The 16746-nt window shown below is 33.7% G+C and overlaps 1 protein-coding gene and 1 long non-coding RNA gene across 8 annotated transcripts in view; one reads left to right on the top strand and one right to left on the bottom strand.

Moving 5' to 3' along the window:
• LOC139986847 (uncharacterized) overlaps positions 1-16746 on the bottom strand; it is a 209557-nt gene that overhangs the window by 11634 nt on the left and 181177 nt on the right. The gene's annotated exons all lie outside the window — the stretch shown is intronic.
• On the top strand, positions 6043-10819 carry LOC139986863 (uncharacterized). Of its 2 annotated transcripts, none has more exons than XR_011799739.1 (6): positions 6043-6314; positions 6484-6723; positions 6868-7000; positions 7868-8064; positions 9497-10571; positions 10606-10819. It is a non-coding gene; the product is annotated as an uncharacterized lncRNA (long non-coding RNA). The 2 variants fall into 2 exon arrangements; XR_011799738.1 differs by having other exon boundaries at positions 8790-10571.

The following is a 16746-nucleotide window of genomic DNA, read 5'->3' as shown; positions in this document are numbered from 1 at the left end:
GTACAAGTGTTGGAATACAATGATATTTCACACATAGACACAATACCCTTACACAGGCACCCATACAGGCATTTGAACAGGACACTTACACAGGTCATACTCATTACTATATAGAGAGTGGGGCTCAAAATATTTAAGAGATCATGGGTCACTACCTACGTCTAGTCTGAGAGTAACTGGCCAACAATCAACAATTCTTCCATACGTTGTTAATTATATTACTCGCTTATATACATTTGGTTCTGTAGTTCTGTTTAATAAATATCACTGAATATTATTTTAACATAAACATTGTGTCTTCCACAGATTATTAATCTTAACTTTAAGATTAAATTCTAACAATAAGTCGATCAGTTTATGTAGTTTTATTGTTATACAGTTAATAGTTAATATATTTTTATAATAGTTAATATAATATATTTTTAGTATTATACAGTTAATAGTCAATATATATTATATTATATATTATATTGTTAACAGCTGATGAAAGGTAACTTTTAACTGTATATAAATATATTTTGTATCTCGAACATTAACCCATTTTCCCGCTTTTCGAACATCTCTATGAAAATGCCTAATAGATGGGAGAAGACTCAATGTTTCTAATTATTTTGTTAATGATAATTCTATCAATAACGAAGTTATCGGTAAACATGTTTTGACCCAATATGAAGATAATTTTCGCTTTTTATTAATGTAATTAGTTTTCAAATATCGATTTCTTTATTTTTTAAGTTTTAGTTATGTTTCTGTAAGTATGAATAATTTAAAATATTACAGGCACGAACATATTTTAGCATATAAAATTTCTTCACATTATTACATTGTTGAAAGATATTTGCAAATTTACAGGAACATATATTTTGCAAATAGTAAAATCACGGACATCGAAGATATTTTGTCGGTTCAAATATGTATAACTTTCAATATTTGGACGAAATATCAGATTCAGAGGAATATTGAAACATTTTATTTATCGTGGATGATAAGAATTCTACCCTACGAAGATTTCAATTCGAAGATAGATGAACAGCCGTCGTAAAAGAGGAATTGAACCGTGTTTTCGCTGACACGTAGATTCTGTACGAAATGTAATGGGAACCGCGTAATAAACGAAGAAAATATAATACATTGAATTTATATATTAATTGTTAAATACAGATATATGTATTGTTTTACAGATTTTATTAAATTTCTAAATAATAATTGCAACTTCTCACGAATATTTCTATAATTCACTATTAATTATATAATTATAATTTGTTAATTCTATAATGTGTTAAATTTAAAAGTTTCTTGCAATTATTTTTGGGAAACTACCATAACGCTTCATGATACTATCAGATAACAAGAATAACTAGAAAATAACGAAGAATAATAAAAACTCAATTAGTATCTACAGTACGTACAAATGATAATTAATTTCTTTTAAACTTGTACTACGATTCGAAGAATTAAAAAATGGCAAGAAATAGGTAAAATAAGTAAACAGAAATATAGCTGAAAGACCTAAATAGATTATGTCCATCTTAGATAATGTTAAGATTGAAGGAAAAGTGTAAAATGTATTAATACTAGAACTACCGATAGTTAAGACGAAGCTATTTCTACTAAAACCAGACAAAATGACTGGTCTTTAAAAAATACGTAATAATAGAATATTTTTATATTTATTGATTTATTACTTTCTTACAGAAGCATTTGGTATTATTAATCCACTTGCGACCATGATCTTTAAACGAGAGTTGACACATTTATAAAATTGTAGAATCAGTCGTTTTGTCTGGTGTGGTATTTCTAGTGTTAGCATCTAGCGATCTAGCGATCGATCCGAAATTTTCCTGATAACTGATATCATCATTTGGAATGATACGCAATAAAAATTTTTAAAACGTGTGGGAAGTTATACAAAACGGGGAAACTGGTTAATTGGGGTTCAATAGATAGATTGCAGCACCCTTTTACGCTTTGACAAATACCAGTCATTTTTATTGGTATTGGTATAAGTATCCTTGATACAAAATTATTTTGAGTTTGAATACATAAAAAACAAAATAAAATTTGTTATATTATTCTTTTAGTTATCGTTGCGAAAGTCATTACATCATTGCGGGAAAAAATATAACACGAAGCAGGAATTTTAAAATAAAATTGTAAAAGCAGCCAATTTAACTGGTGTGGTAGTTCTAGTGTTAAAGAGTCTTATAGATCTTTAGATTATATACATACAGCTATAATTCTTTTGTAAATGCAGAAATACAGAATTTATTATATAATTTAATCTTTCTTTTTTTGTGTGTGTGTAAGTTTAACGTCGCACTGCTTCGCGAGAGACACACTCTGTATTCTAGCAGCATTGAATTCAATAATTTAATTGCCTAAATCCTTTAAACCTTCTAGATAGTTGTAAATTTGTAGAGCCTGTATCGCATTTTATTCCGAGATTTGCAAGCAATTTCCCAGGCTTTATTCGTTCGCTTCTAAATGACTACATCGCTTTAACGCGGTCCTCTGTCTTCCTTAGTCTTATAGCTACGACAAGAATTGGTCTGGCGCTCTATGAAAATCAGTTTTCTTTAAAAGCGAGACGACAATGGCCCCAGAAGAAAACCATTAACAAGTGAAAGTCGTTCACGAACAATTGTGCTTTCGAGACAAAGATATTCCACCGGATTATGAAAAAAGTAGGAGTTTGAAAATAGATTCAATCGGTAATTGCATGTGCGTATAAAGATCGCGAAGGCCAAGAATATAAAATCGACGTATAAAATCAACCTATGAAAACCCTAAATGAAATTAGAAGAGGTCCTGATATATGTAACTTCTGAAACAGATAGAAGCAAAAACGAAACAATTTCCATGACGAAGTAACGAAAAGACGACTTGGAAATTACACACAGTATTATTAAAACTACAAAATAAGGTGATGGAATTTGAACACCTCGAATGATCTATATTGTACGATTTTATTATATATATTTATAACATTATAAATATTATACTGTGCTGTTAGACGTACGTATCCCAGATTATAATATTAGGTTGTCCGAAAAGTTTCTTTCGTTTCATAAGGTGATAATAGATGAACAAGAATTTCTGTTTTATATTATTTTATTGAATTAGGTATGATCCAGTTTGTTCTATTTCTATTATTATGTTCGTGCATAATTCAATAAACTAATATAAAACAAAAAACATTGTTAGTCTATTATTTCCTTATAAAACGAAAGAAACTTTTCAGACAACCTAATACATTGACCTGGATGAACACGGGCTTGCTCGACCAGGCAGGTGTAACATCAACTACACCTCGATCTACATCAAAGACCGGGCCGCGCTTCGGAACCGCTGATGATAGAAATAAAGATGCGGCCGCACTCGGCGACAGTGTATGTCGGCGAGGCGAAGTGCTCAATGAACCTTCAATATCCCAACGGTCCTTTTGCCGAATATTCGAGAACGGCTAACAAACGCGTGGATAGTGGGGATATTGAGGGATGACAAAGAAAGAAACAAATCAGTTTTTAAAGGCGGAATTGTAAGAGCTTCAGTCTTAAAAAGTCGCTCCTAGAGTTCGGAAGTCAAGTGTAAATCAAGTGTGAAGAAATAAATTCTGTCTTTTTTGTTTTTTTATTATTTTTTGTGTTTTTTTATTATTTTACGTGACACAGGTGTGATGCCAACCACATGAGGGACCAGGTCGCGCTTCGGAACCGATGTGGTGATGACGGAAATAAAGATGTGGTGGCACTCGGCGACAATATATGTCGCCGAAGCGAAGTGCCTAATGAACCCTCAATATCCCAACGTTCCTTTCGCCGAATGTTCGAGAACGCCTAACAAACGCGTGGATAGTGGGGATATTGAGGAATGACAAAGAAAAAGAATCAGATTCCGCCGAAAGTCAAGTTGTAAGAGCCTCAGTCTTGAAAAGTCGCGCCTAGAGTTCAGAAGTAATTTGTAGTTAGTGAAAAACAAGTGTTAAGAAATAAATTTTCTTTTTTTTATTTTTCAATTTTTATCTTCTATTTAGATCATCGATTTCCTTTTTTCATTTTACGTGACACTGGCGTCATCGATCTCACGACGATGGATAACGCGACGCGATTGTGAGAGTCACGTGACAGAGGCCGATGCAGGAAGCACGTGGCCCATCGCACGCATTCGAGTTCGATAGCTCGGATGAATATGCAACAGCAACGCCTTGCAGTTCGCATTCTAGATAGGTCAATATTCTTGCAAGCGCTTTGTGCGGCGCGCTTTTCGCTGATCGTTTATCTTGTAGCGTATGGCATCGTGCTCTAAGCATCCGCAGAACGATGAATATTAATCATCGGCGACGCGTACCACGGGATATCGATGCTGGCAACCTGGTTACTATTTTTTCTCAATGATTTATCGCATGCAACGAGAAATCGGATAACAACCTTGTTGCATACTTGTGACAGCTATCTCATAGATATAAGAAAGATCGATGATTTATCGTTTGCAATTGTTTAGCGTTAATGGCGCGTGCGAATATGTTTCCGAGGCTGGATAACTATTATTAATAACTATTATTTCCATATGTTTCATCATCCTCGGAAAAGCGTTTAAACAGACAGTTGAACTCTGTTATGTAGAACCAATCTTCAAAATTACGAAAGATTAGTTAAACACACTTGTTATCTTTATCGTGTAAAAATTTCCAACATATACAGCGACCCTTGCATTATAAAATTATTAAAAGTGGCTCGGTAGCCATAGTTCCTTTTTAGTTGTATAGTTGTTTTGCAGAAAGCTTGCAAACCACGTGATCGCACGTAATAATCGTCCAATGCTCTTGAAATGGTAAATATTGTTAAAGTAACAATATATAACGTTTTATTAAATACAAAATTTATGTAGAACAGAATAACTATTTTATACGTAACAAAATAACTTGAAGCATTAACGAACACCGCTCTATTCTCTTATATATCTCAAACAAGAATGAATTTGTCATATTGCACATTTATTCGTTCAATACATACGCGATGCGCTCGCCTCATGGCGTTTTTCTTTTGTCTTTCTCTCTTTCATTCCTCGCTCGTACAAGGCAAATGTACACACATCTATTTTCTAACAAATCTAAAGAAAGTGACGAATGTCCTAACATTGTGGACGTTTCTATTTAGCGATATTATTGAGATATGTGTAATTTTGTGTACTACACTGGATTAACCGCGTAGTAGTGACACACATATATGAGTATGAGTGTGTGGAAGTATGTGCGTGCGCAGCGTCTCGTAAAACAGAAGAATGCAATGTTTCCTACGTATGGTTGCAAAAAAGATGGCGTGAGAAAAAAAAGTGCTGAAACGTGTACAATGTTTATTTATGAGTATCTGGTAAATCATATATTATATAAATATGAAACTATTTTAATATCATTTCTACATGTAATGTGAGTGTTCCTATACATTTATTTCAGCGACTAAGATCCACAATTCTCAACAGATATTATGGCCGAATGGCAAATTCGTGTCAGAGGAGAAACTTAACCTTTTACACTCGAGGACATTTTTGGTCGAGCGTAGCAGCTACTTTGGATGATTTAGCGTGTACGTGACGCGTATCTCACAGCTAGCGTAAAATTATTTTATATATAAATTAACTTACAAAAATATTATATTCTAATAATTAGTCTATATTTACATCTTTGAGGATATGATCTTGTAATACTAATTTCTGTATTGTATTTTTTGTACGATAATCTATAAAGCATTCATCAAGATGTATTTTTGAATACAATTGATCTCATTTTTCAACAGTTCAAAATCAAGTTCATTTTCATTTGAGCTAATTTCACTTCTGAAAACCATTTTTTTAGGATTTCTAAACTATAATACTTTCGCCATGATCTTCGAATCCGAACTAACGTTGGAGACGTTGTTGGAACGATAGTTTCGGAGAGATATGGGATTAAATATTTTATCTCCATTTTTAAAGTCTAACACTTTACACTTCTTAACAAAGAACATAAAGAGGTAAGCAACCAATTTACGAACCAATATTGCACTCATCAATTGGAGATGTTGAAATCTAATATAAACAGGGACTGTCACCTCTCGCTCGCCACTGGAGTTGCAACACGGAACACCGCTTCTCAAGTGCAAAGGGTTAAAAATTTACGAGAAACAATGCATCTCGTTCCAGTAGATTGTGTACATTTCTACGATAATTTCAATTAGCGACAGTAGAATTGTTAGAGTCGCAAATGGCTTCAACGTAGAACGCCTTAATTTTGATGCGGATAATAACCGAATTTCCTGAATAATACCAATCCACAAAAAGTAAGCAATATTTAAAATAATATTAACTACGTTACACGCTATTTAATAAGCCACGGAAAAAGAAAAAAAATATTGCGAAACAAAGAGCAGAAATAAAATACACTCGATATAGGCGAAGTTAAATTCTGTTGGAAATCAAAATGTTTAAACTAACTTTTCTCGGTTTTAGGTCATTATAGGTCGGTAGGGTTCTGCACAAAAAGAGTCTAATTATCCATTATATTAACAAGTCTCAACATTCGGTGGAACAGTTTTTAACGTCTATTTAATATGCTAATTCTTCAGTTCTTCTACACTAATTCTTTACTAAATATATAAGCTGTTCGCAAAATTTTAGTACAAGCGGAAAGAAGGCTCTGAAGATTATCTTCATTTTAAAAAAAACCGAATTTGAATATTCGTTAAGAACGTACGCATCTCCTGCCCACAAAGATTCACAATTTTCGGAACACCTTGTACATATTCAAACGTCATATTTCACAAATTCAAGTTAAAACATCTTCTAAACTAAAATAACTTCTCCACACAAATGAATTAATTTCTTTTTTTGTAGGAAATACCTATATGAACTATACAATTCCATTAAAAAAAAGAAATGCGTGTCACCTTCGTATAACCTCTACTTGGCTGTCTACGAAAAAGCTAATTACACCGGATTATGTCTGCTCCGATACCATACAACCTCTGTTCTTAACATCTTCTCGTATTTTCGATACTTAGAGGAATAATCGCGTGTATGTACTTAAAAAGAACATACTGTGTATAAAAGTTTCCTAAGTGGCGATTTTCTAAACTTTCCGTATAGTAGCCACTATGTGTAACATCCGTAAAAATGCGATTAATTTCTGTCGAGCGGCACGTACGATTTTGCTGCCAGGATATTGGAGAATTTTTTTTATTCGAAATGAATTTGACAGTCGAAAATCGAGCAGCTTTGACGGTTAATGAGAATATCGTTTACGCAGCTATACAATTAATCGCGATAATGTTGTTATCACATTTATATCGTGTTGCTGCGTCGTTTAGGATGGCGCTGTTGATTTTCACGTATAATATAGTCAGGGGCGTGTAATGCAGCGCGTTAAGTTACGTAGATGCATTTGACGAGTTCCCCCAGTTCAATTAAGTATTCAATTTCGCCTATCGATTTCAATTTCTCATCCCACACCCTCGACGACGATGTGACTCGGCCGTCGTCTTCACCTTCCCATCGAAATAATCATCGTCGACTGGACGAAAAGCAAATTTCATCGCGGTCTATCGAAGTGTCGTTGAAACGTGAAACGTAAAGTCGTCGGTCATTTGTTGTTTGCTTTCGTTGCAATTTCTTTGGCGCTTCAGAGATAATTGAGAGATAGTGAAACGAGAATATCGTGGAAACGCGGCAATTATTTTGGTGGATTACGTTTGTTCTCGCTGACGAAACCTTTCTCGCAGAAAAAGAAAATATACTTATCCGTTTCCTTATGATTTATATTTTTTATATTATTGATTTATATTATTGATAGTAATATTTTGTACACGAAATCATGGCTTCGCTTATATTTTTCTAGGGAAACTGATGCATATGCAATTGATGAGTTATTTTTATCCTGAAATTTGATATTGTAAGATTGATAAATCGCTAGCAAAATTGTGAGATGCGAAGAAATATGTAAAATCAGTTCTCAGTTCCGAGGCCTCCGAATCCTCAGTTCTAAGAAAATATTTTCAAAAAAGAAGCAGCGACTGATAAACTTTATCAATATAGGTAAGATGCCACTAAAATATAGTTATCACGTTATACATATAGGAAATCATTAGATCGCTACGTACATTCTGTTTACCTCTTCCTTTTGCAAATACAAAAGCATTCGCGATAGCTTCATAAATAATGATCGAAAATATATGAGAAATATTTAAAACGAGCACAGAATATTTTGAAAAATCGAATTAGTAGGAGATTCGGTGGATAAAATTAACGTTAAGAATTTATGTTATAATATTTAATATACGATATGTAATATATTTTTAATATACATTTCTACATATATTACATATAGCATATTTCTAATATAAATCTGTATTTGTACACTGATCCCTCAACTAGTACACTCAATCGTATTACGTTTAATGACATTACTAGCAAGTCATTGTACGTGTACGTATTTTTTCTTTTGTACTGATAAACTTTATTCGCATTATCACTTTCATTCGCGTAAATTGAGGGATCGGTGTGTATATCCCGGTTGAGATGAATTATTCGTCTCCATAATATTTACGTTTAGCATTAATAGCAGTAAAACATTAGCACTGTAACACACACAGCCATGTCATATTGATACTGTTTATATCTCGATGTTTCCCAAATATGCACCATAGACAATTGATCATTCCATAAAATATCTGCAAAAATTTCATTCGAAAAACACGTTAACGTACGCGTGCTCGAATTACGAGACTCTTTTTGCAAGGAGATTGATCATACTGTTGTAGAAAAATAGCAGCTGGAAAACAGAATAACAATACCCAACATTTCTACGCATTCACAATGTCGAAGAGAAACTGGTACTGTCGTCGGTAGCATGCTCCTCTCGTTCACCTATCCCCTTTTCATTCTTTTTACGAAGCTGAATGGGATCGAGGGTACATTCAAATAGAAAGTTTAACACACGCGAGTAGTTGGCAATAAACGTTAACGAAGCCGCAGTTACTATTAGCCACGATCATGTCGATAGCCAAGGGATACAGTGAATGGATGCAGCTTTGCTTGCGTGCACGATAAAGCACGAGAGGTATATTAGTAGACTTTGAACAGTATCCGTGTACTATGTCAGCGCGGAATATAATTCTGAATAAATAACGAAGTACGAGCACTTGTACTACGCTGCATTCACTGTACCATCGATACAACTTTTGTGTTTGTTATATACACGGAAATCATTATATCTTGGGAATGAACGCTCGAAACAAGATTCTGGAAGCTGGCGAAGTTTCTTGATTCGTACGTTGAACATGTACTACGCGTACAGTGCTGTGAATAATTGCAGACTCAAACGTATTTTCTTCTTTATTTCTTCGATATTTCCAAGAAACCATTGTTTATGTCTGAATATTGTTCAGTGAAGTTGTGTTTGTAGAGAGTAGATTGAACGCTATGGGATACAAAGCGATGTTACATGGCGAATTATCGTCTTTCATAGGCGAAATAAAAGACAAAAGACAAAAGACAACGTTTCAGCGAGACTGAAGCGTGCTTTCAAAATTTCCGGATAGAATACGAAAGTTTACAATGAGAGGAAGCTACCTGTGGAAGATATCGCGCAACTTGGAAAAAAGGTAAATTCCCGCGTGGGCAGATACTCGAAACGGAACTTTAAATAAGTTAGCGGATAGCGTGCTTGGCAGATTAGTAGAAGTAATCAAAGATAAAAGAAAATCAACTAAATATCGAATGAGAAGGTAACGAAATTAACATTGAGTTTATATGTGTTCAGAGCGAGAAACACAATTTTAGGAGAAAATTTAACTGTTTGCTGTATCTTCTGTTTTCTTTCATATTGTAATATGAAATTATATAAGCGATTTCACCGATTTTTGTTTTAATATTACAACAAACTTTAAAATAGGGCAGTGTTTATAATCAGTCGCTGTACATCGAACACAAATGCGTTCCTCATCCACAAGATTGCAAATAAATTGTTCATAGCAAACCTGCCAAAGATCTACAGGAACCCATAGGGAATCATCATACATAAAAGATGAATTTTTCATAGTAAAAACACGAAGGATATAAGCAAAATGTACTTCACGTGTCTAAGAATTATCTACTAGATAAAAAAATGAATAATCAAAATTCTTCAGCGAAATTGAAAATTTATTAAAAAGGAAATACAGCCAGTTTTTCAGTCAAAATATACGCCGTTGTTTTCTATAATTTTAAGTCATGTTACCATATTAATGGAGTCCATCATGGAGAAATGCTGCGTCTACGACAAGTGCCAATTATCGTCAAGCCCTTTTTTTGTTTCATCTACTAATTGGAAATAGATATCGGATAACGCGTGTTTCATCGATCGGAAATAATCTAATAATCCAAAGGAGGAAAATGTCTAGCGAACAAATTGGTTGCTGCAACGTTTTCCACCCAAGATTCGTCGTGATGTCTTTTGTGGCAGAAGCACTCGGAAGAAGTTGGCACGCAGCAATTTCACAGAACGTTCTGCTTTGTCAATACGCTGTCGATTGGATCCTGTTTAACCCTTTGAGCGCTGTGTTGTTCGACGTTAAGCGTGTGCCGTTCTTTACGAAGAAGCACACCGTGGGCTGCGTATTTTTTACGAAAGAGCGCAAGTTGAGCAGACTGAATTTTCATTGCAAAATATATTGATTGTAACTAAAACAAATTATGCAATGACCTTAAAAGCTTTAATAACCATTTATTTCATTAAGCAATAATAACATGAACAATATAAAAGGTTGAAATTATATCTCTTAAATTGAAAATTTAATAATTTTGTATTGTATGGTAAATCTGAAAGCATCTGCGATTATGTTTGGCGCAAACAGCGCATCTTCGTCGTGAAGAATGTTTATTATTTCCTTTAGTTGTGCAGGATGTAGGGAAATGCCTCTTCGTTAACCGAAATGGAAGGTCGTCCGAATAAACTCTTCCTCTTTTAGCCTTTACTCTGCGTGGTGGGTATTTTTGCAAAATATCTTTTATGAGAAGCAGATGAACATTTTCAAGTGTTCCAGTTTTATTATTAGCATTTTTCTACAGAATATATGAATTATATATAGCAAGATTTAAGAGGTGGAAAAAATATCTTTTATACCATTTTGTGCTTTTTCGAAAGCAGTGAAGTGAACTCAAAATCACATCGATTTTATCAACTGCGCCCATCAAGGCATTGTAATCTGCTTTGGTTTTCGCTTTGGTTTGCCAGTTTGATAATTAATTTTTTTGGTTCAACGAAATCATCAGAATGTCAGGTGGATAACATCCATACGTCTTTTTTATTACGCCACTTTAATGCCACTTTTAGCCTAAATTGAATGGTTATGTGAGAACGCATATATGCGTTTATAGCGCTCGAAGGGTTGTAGCGGCACATGAGTAAAGGAAAAATTCAAATCATGTTGTTGTTTTGCCTCGGAGTATCAAAATAATAAATAAACTCCGGGCAAAACAGTGTCGCCGCTACGTGCAACCGTCGAACAAAGACGAATTTGAATTTTCTGACTTTCCCCGTATAAACAAATGGACGCGATCGCGAGCGAATCAGTATATACAGAGTATCTACGAATTATCGATCAATATCTGCGAGTTATCAGCGAGCAATTATACACTGTCTTAGCGAATACGTTTGTACGAGCGTCTCTCGTCATTATTTATATCTATTAATTTATTTAATTATTTTAACCCATTTGCATCATGGCTCTACTTAAATCGATATATACCTTGACCTTTATTAATCTTTTTAGTTCGAGAACTATTCAAATAAAAGTAACTTTCGTGAAACTTTAATATCAAACGCTGCACATTAAACTTCCTCTTAAAGTGATAACGCATTCCGATTCTGCATTGACCATTATGAAACTTAAAATATTAGGTTGTCCGAAAAGTTTCTTTCGTTTTATGAGGAAATAATAGACACACAACGTTTTTTGTTTTATATTATTTTGTCGAACGATCCATTTTGTTCTGTTGAGATAAACACCGCGACTTTTCACAGACTTGGTTTCACGTTTCTATGAAGGTGCATTGTTGCGAAAAACACGTTTGCGAAAGAAAGACATTTTCCGGACAACTTAATATTATGTTGTATTTTCGTACAAATACGTAATACAGTACAAGTAAATCAGCAATATTTCATGCAAGTAAGAAGTATACATTCAACACGTTCGTCGCCACGTCGCACATATCTATGCGATGGGTATACTTCCGTAGGGGCCCCGTCACCAAAGAATGGTGACGCTCTTCTTGTTCGAGTTAATTAAATATACGATATTATATATAGGATATACAACATAAAAATATTAAAAACTCATTATACCATACTTTTTATTAATTTATATTCTGGATAATATATTACATTATCCTATATTGTATGGTATCGTTAAAACATTCCAAACACACTTGGGGTGATTTTGGGAACTTCGAACAATAATTGTAGACTTCATCATCACTACTCTTCTCACTTTCAAATATATTTTCACGCTGTTTACTGAACACTTTGAGGATGAAAAAATCACTGATGTACGTCTCACAAGTATGCTTCTCGACTAAATGAAAGATCTGAGATATCTGCCATGAGATTCCTCGGAATACTCTAGCTGGATAGCTTATTGCTTTCTCCATTTCAGAAATAAATAATCTTTTCTTTGTAATGAATCGAAGGCGATAAACAATGAATCGAAGGCGATGAACGATGAATTCCTGCTTGTCGCTCTATTTACGTTCTGCGTACCGGCGGTCGGATTTGGGCCCCGCAGGAAACTTAGCCGAATCACGCTGGACAGCAAATGTGTTAAGGGGCCATTTGTAGGCATCAGGGGTGTTCAACTGACGACTGGTCCCCATCACCGCGCGCGATCAGTCGTAGGTGCAGTAAATGACATCCGAATTCTTCATGGAGTTGAATTCATCCGAATTCATCGAAAGTTTACTGTTAAAAACGATTAGTAGACAATGTTACCTCGCAAACATCGCATCTTACATTCTTTATAACAGAAGAAAAAAGTAAAAATTATTTATTTAAAAAAAAAATTATTTAGATTAAATTGGAAATTACGCAGATTGCGTAATAATCCGCGCTTGGTGATAGAAGACAGTCGTAGCGCGCGGATTAATCCGCGCTTGGATGCAAATGGGTTAGATATATTTGACGGATTGCAACAGCAAGTTCTCGTTATTCTATATTACAATCTTCTACAAGTCCTCTACAGGGTTAAAGATATTTTTCCACGATCCAAATCATCCAGATCGAAGCGCCTTAAAGTTACAGAAAGCAACGACAAAGATATACCTTGATCGAACAACTTGCGATACTTTTCTTTTGAATTTTACTTTGGAATATTTGTATCACTCATTTGTATCATTGATTTTTCTCTAACGATTTTATTTCTTCCCTTAACATTTCCTACCTTTCATTAATAATTTATTGGAGCGCTGTTACATTGCCGAGAAAAATACTGTTATAAGTAAATAACAAATAGTAACAATTCTATATGAAATAATACCAATAGTAATAACAAGATAAATAAATCAATACTGTTACTGGACTGTTAGCAAAATAAATTCAGCGTCAAATCAAATTTCGCAATTCGGAGAAATTGTTCTCCAATATTCGACAATATTCGAGATCCAAATATTTGACATTTCAACTACAAGCAAAAGTCAATACAGATGGCTGTAAGGTTAACGCATGCAAATTAATTCTACAATTATAAACATTCGATGCATCCTAATTTCCTTCCACCTTACTTCGATAACAATAGTCTTCGCTTTGGTATAACTCCAAAATACATAGTCGTCGCTATACCAGACATCGATCTCGTTTCTTCGTACTTTCTTTCGACTTGCTACTATTTTTTTCTTTTTTCGAACGTGCACGTATCAGATTCGTTAAAATTCCCACTCTTAGGTCAATGATTTTTCATTTATCACGTACCCTTTCTATATACCGTTTCCTAGTATCAACTTGCAGCGAACTGCGTTTGCTGCGTTACGGTATAGTGATTTATATCATGGCTCTACCGGTGCATCGATAATGTTGGAAAAAGGAACATCAGGCGAATATATAGGAGCGAGTGTGCGTTTCGCTTCGCTTCGATGGCTTTCGTGTTTTTCCTCTGTTATTACGGACCACCTCGCTCTAATCGAATTCTTATTTCGTAGCGAACAATACGCGGGATATAAAACCGCGGGTGCAAAACACGATGCATGGAATGGAATATTGTACAGATCGTTTCAAAGAGTAGATATAGCTATAGTTTACAGACGAATATGAATATGCTATGTACGTATTTATGCATCAGGTTGCCTCATAAATTGATGTGGAGAGTCTGCTGTGCTTGTTAAAAGTACACGAATCGTAAGGAATATTCTATGCAGGTAGAATTTAGAAGAATTTCATTTGCTACCCGTGTGACAAGAAATTGTACGAAATATCTAATGGCTGGTAAGGTTTGGATTTATCGTAACAAGAAGCATGAACAAATTGAGAGTTTTGTTATTGTGTTAAAGATATGCTCGCGAGGGACTGACACGTGTGTGCAAGAATGAACCTTTTTATTCAAATGATTCTATCACATCTACAGCAGATATCTCACGTAATTTGTTTGATCTTATTATCGATGTGCGCAATTTCTCAAACATCTGCGTTACTATTTTATGGTAGATATAATTTATAATAAAGTTAGACTACGAAGTAGCGATTGTTTTATTACGATAGAATCAAAGCTGATTATTACGATACAATCAAAAACGTATAAAATTACACGATTTACTTTTGCTGGATTCATTTTTAGGATTCATTTTTTAGTAATCATTTTTAGGAATTAAAGTTCAGAAATCAGACAGTTTTATGCTGTGCACAGTATCGTATGTATAGTAAAACTGGTTACATTTTTAACACTGATCAGTCTTAATACAAACACACAACAAATACGGTATACAGTATATAAATAACAACAAACATAAATAAAATAAAAATAACAGACAAAATGAATAAATAGAAATGTAAAAATATATGTTTCAATGCAAAGCAATTTTATTGTTCGTGCTAGTAAGCAAATATCATATTTAAAGTATTCTATCTAAAAACCGACATCTTCCTTTATAACACATTTAGATGAACGGTTTGGTATGTGATTACCGACAATCATTTCACCGACAAAATTTACATCGACACCAGTTTGACTGACACCAGTTTCATCCACATTATTTATTCACCAACATGTACAAATCACCGACAATGTTTTTGTCGACGTTCGTTTCACCGGCACAGAATTTTAATTTATATACAGGGTGCTCACTGTTCACGGTGTTAGATCGTTTTTCTCGTAAACGATAAGAGGAATGAGTGAGTGGTTCAAAGCGAATTACATATTCACAGTATTTTTTTCGCAAGCGTAAAGGTCTGTGTGCGTTTTGTATACATCGAATCCTCTCGTCATTTTATGAAAAAAGCTACAGTGTTGTGGATATTTGTAGACTGAAATACATTTTCTGCGTTGTTGCTTCAAGACTGATAGAAGTAATAAGAAACAAAGTGGAAACTTGTAAGGAAATTAACACTAAGTTTACACTTTTTCACAGCCAAAGATTCAGTCTCGCTATCGTGAAAATCTAAAAATGGGCTTGATTTTATAATTATTCACGACACTGTATATATTAGGGAAACATTGACGATGTTTCCACTCCAATTTTGTCGCATATCATATGAAAAAGAAGGAAAGACGAAGTACTTTTGTATTTATGTTTCCTTTGTCTTACATGCAATAAATTTTACAAAATTGAAAATACAAAGAAGAGAAAGAGAAAATTCTATAAAGTTAAAATATAAAAATTAAACTGATCAGTTTTCGACTTCGTTGCTCTAATATCTTTTTTAACGTTTCCATAAAAAAAGAATTTTTTTTCTATTTAAAAAAATAATAATAATAATGCAACTGCGTAAGACACACGCGTCTTTTGCACTTACGAGAAAGATATTATCGCGAATATGTAGTTCACCTTGAACCATTCATCCCTTTCCTCTTTCATTTTTCCTCCTAACTTCACTTATCGTTTACGAGAAAAACATTGAGAACCAACCAATCTTGAACAGTGAACACACTTTATATATCTGTATATTTTCGAATATCATTAAAAAATAACCGAATCTGTCAAAGAAAAAGATAGTTTTATCGCGTGATTTTGTTGATTATGTATAAGAGAAAAAATAAAAGGAAATACGGTAAAAATACGATAAGATAGTAATATAATAATAGTTACCAATGATCACACATCAATCTTAAATGTATAAATACGACAAATGAAGTATCTTCCAATATTATTAAAAACTAAATGTCAAAAATAATCGAGGAAACTAATATTTTTATCGCGTGACTTTGTTGATTATATATAAGAGAAACAATAAAAGGAAATACGGTAAAAGTACGATAAGATAGTAATATAATAATAGTTACCAATGATCACACATCAATCTTAAATGTATAAATACGATAAATGAAGTATTTTCCAATATTATTAAAAACTAAATGTAAAATATAATCGAGGAAAATAATATTTTTATCGTGTGACATTGTTGATTATATAGGAGTGAGAAAATTGAAGAAAACACGATGGTAATGTAACAGTCTTGCAAATGTATCGCTACAGGTGTATTATCTGCTAATAATAAATGCCTGTTATATGCACAAATACGCAATAGAAACAACGATA

This window comes from Bombus fervidus, chromosome 4 (assembly GCF_041682495.2).
Source record: "Bombus fervidus isolate BK054 chromosome 4, iyBomFerv1, whole genome shotgun sequence".
NCBI classification, from domain to species: Eukaryota; Metazoa; Arthropoda; class Insecta; order Hymenoptera; family Apidae; genus Bombus; species Bombus fervidus.
Note: the sequence above shows the minus strand (reverse complement) of the source record. Positions and strands in the feature narration are given on the sequence as shown.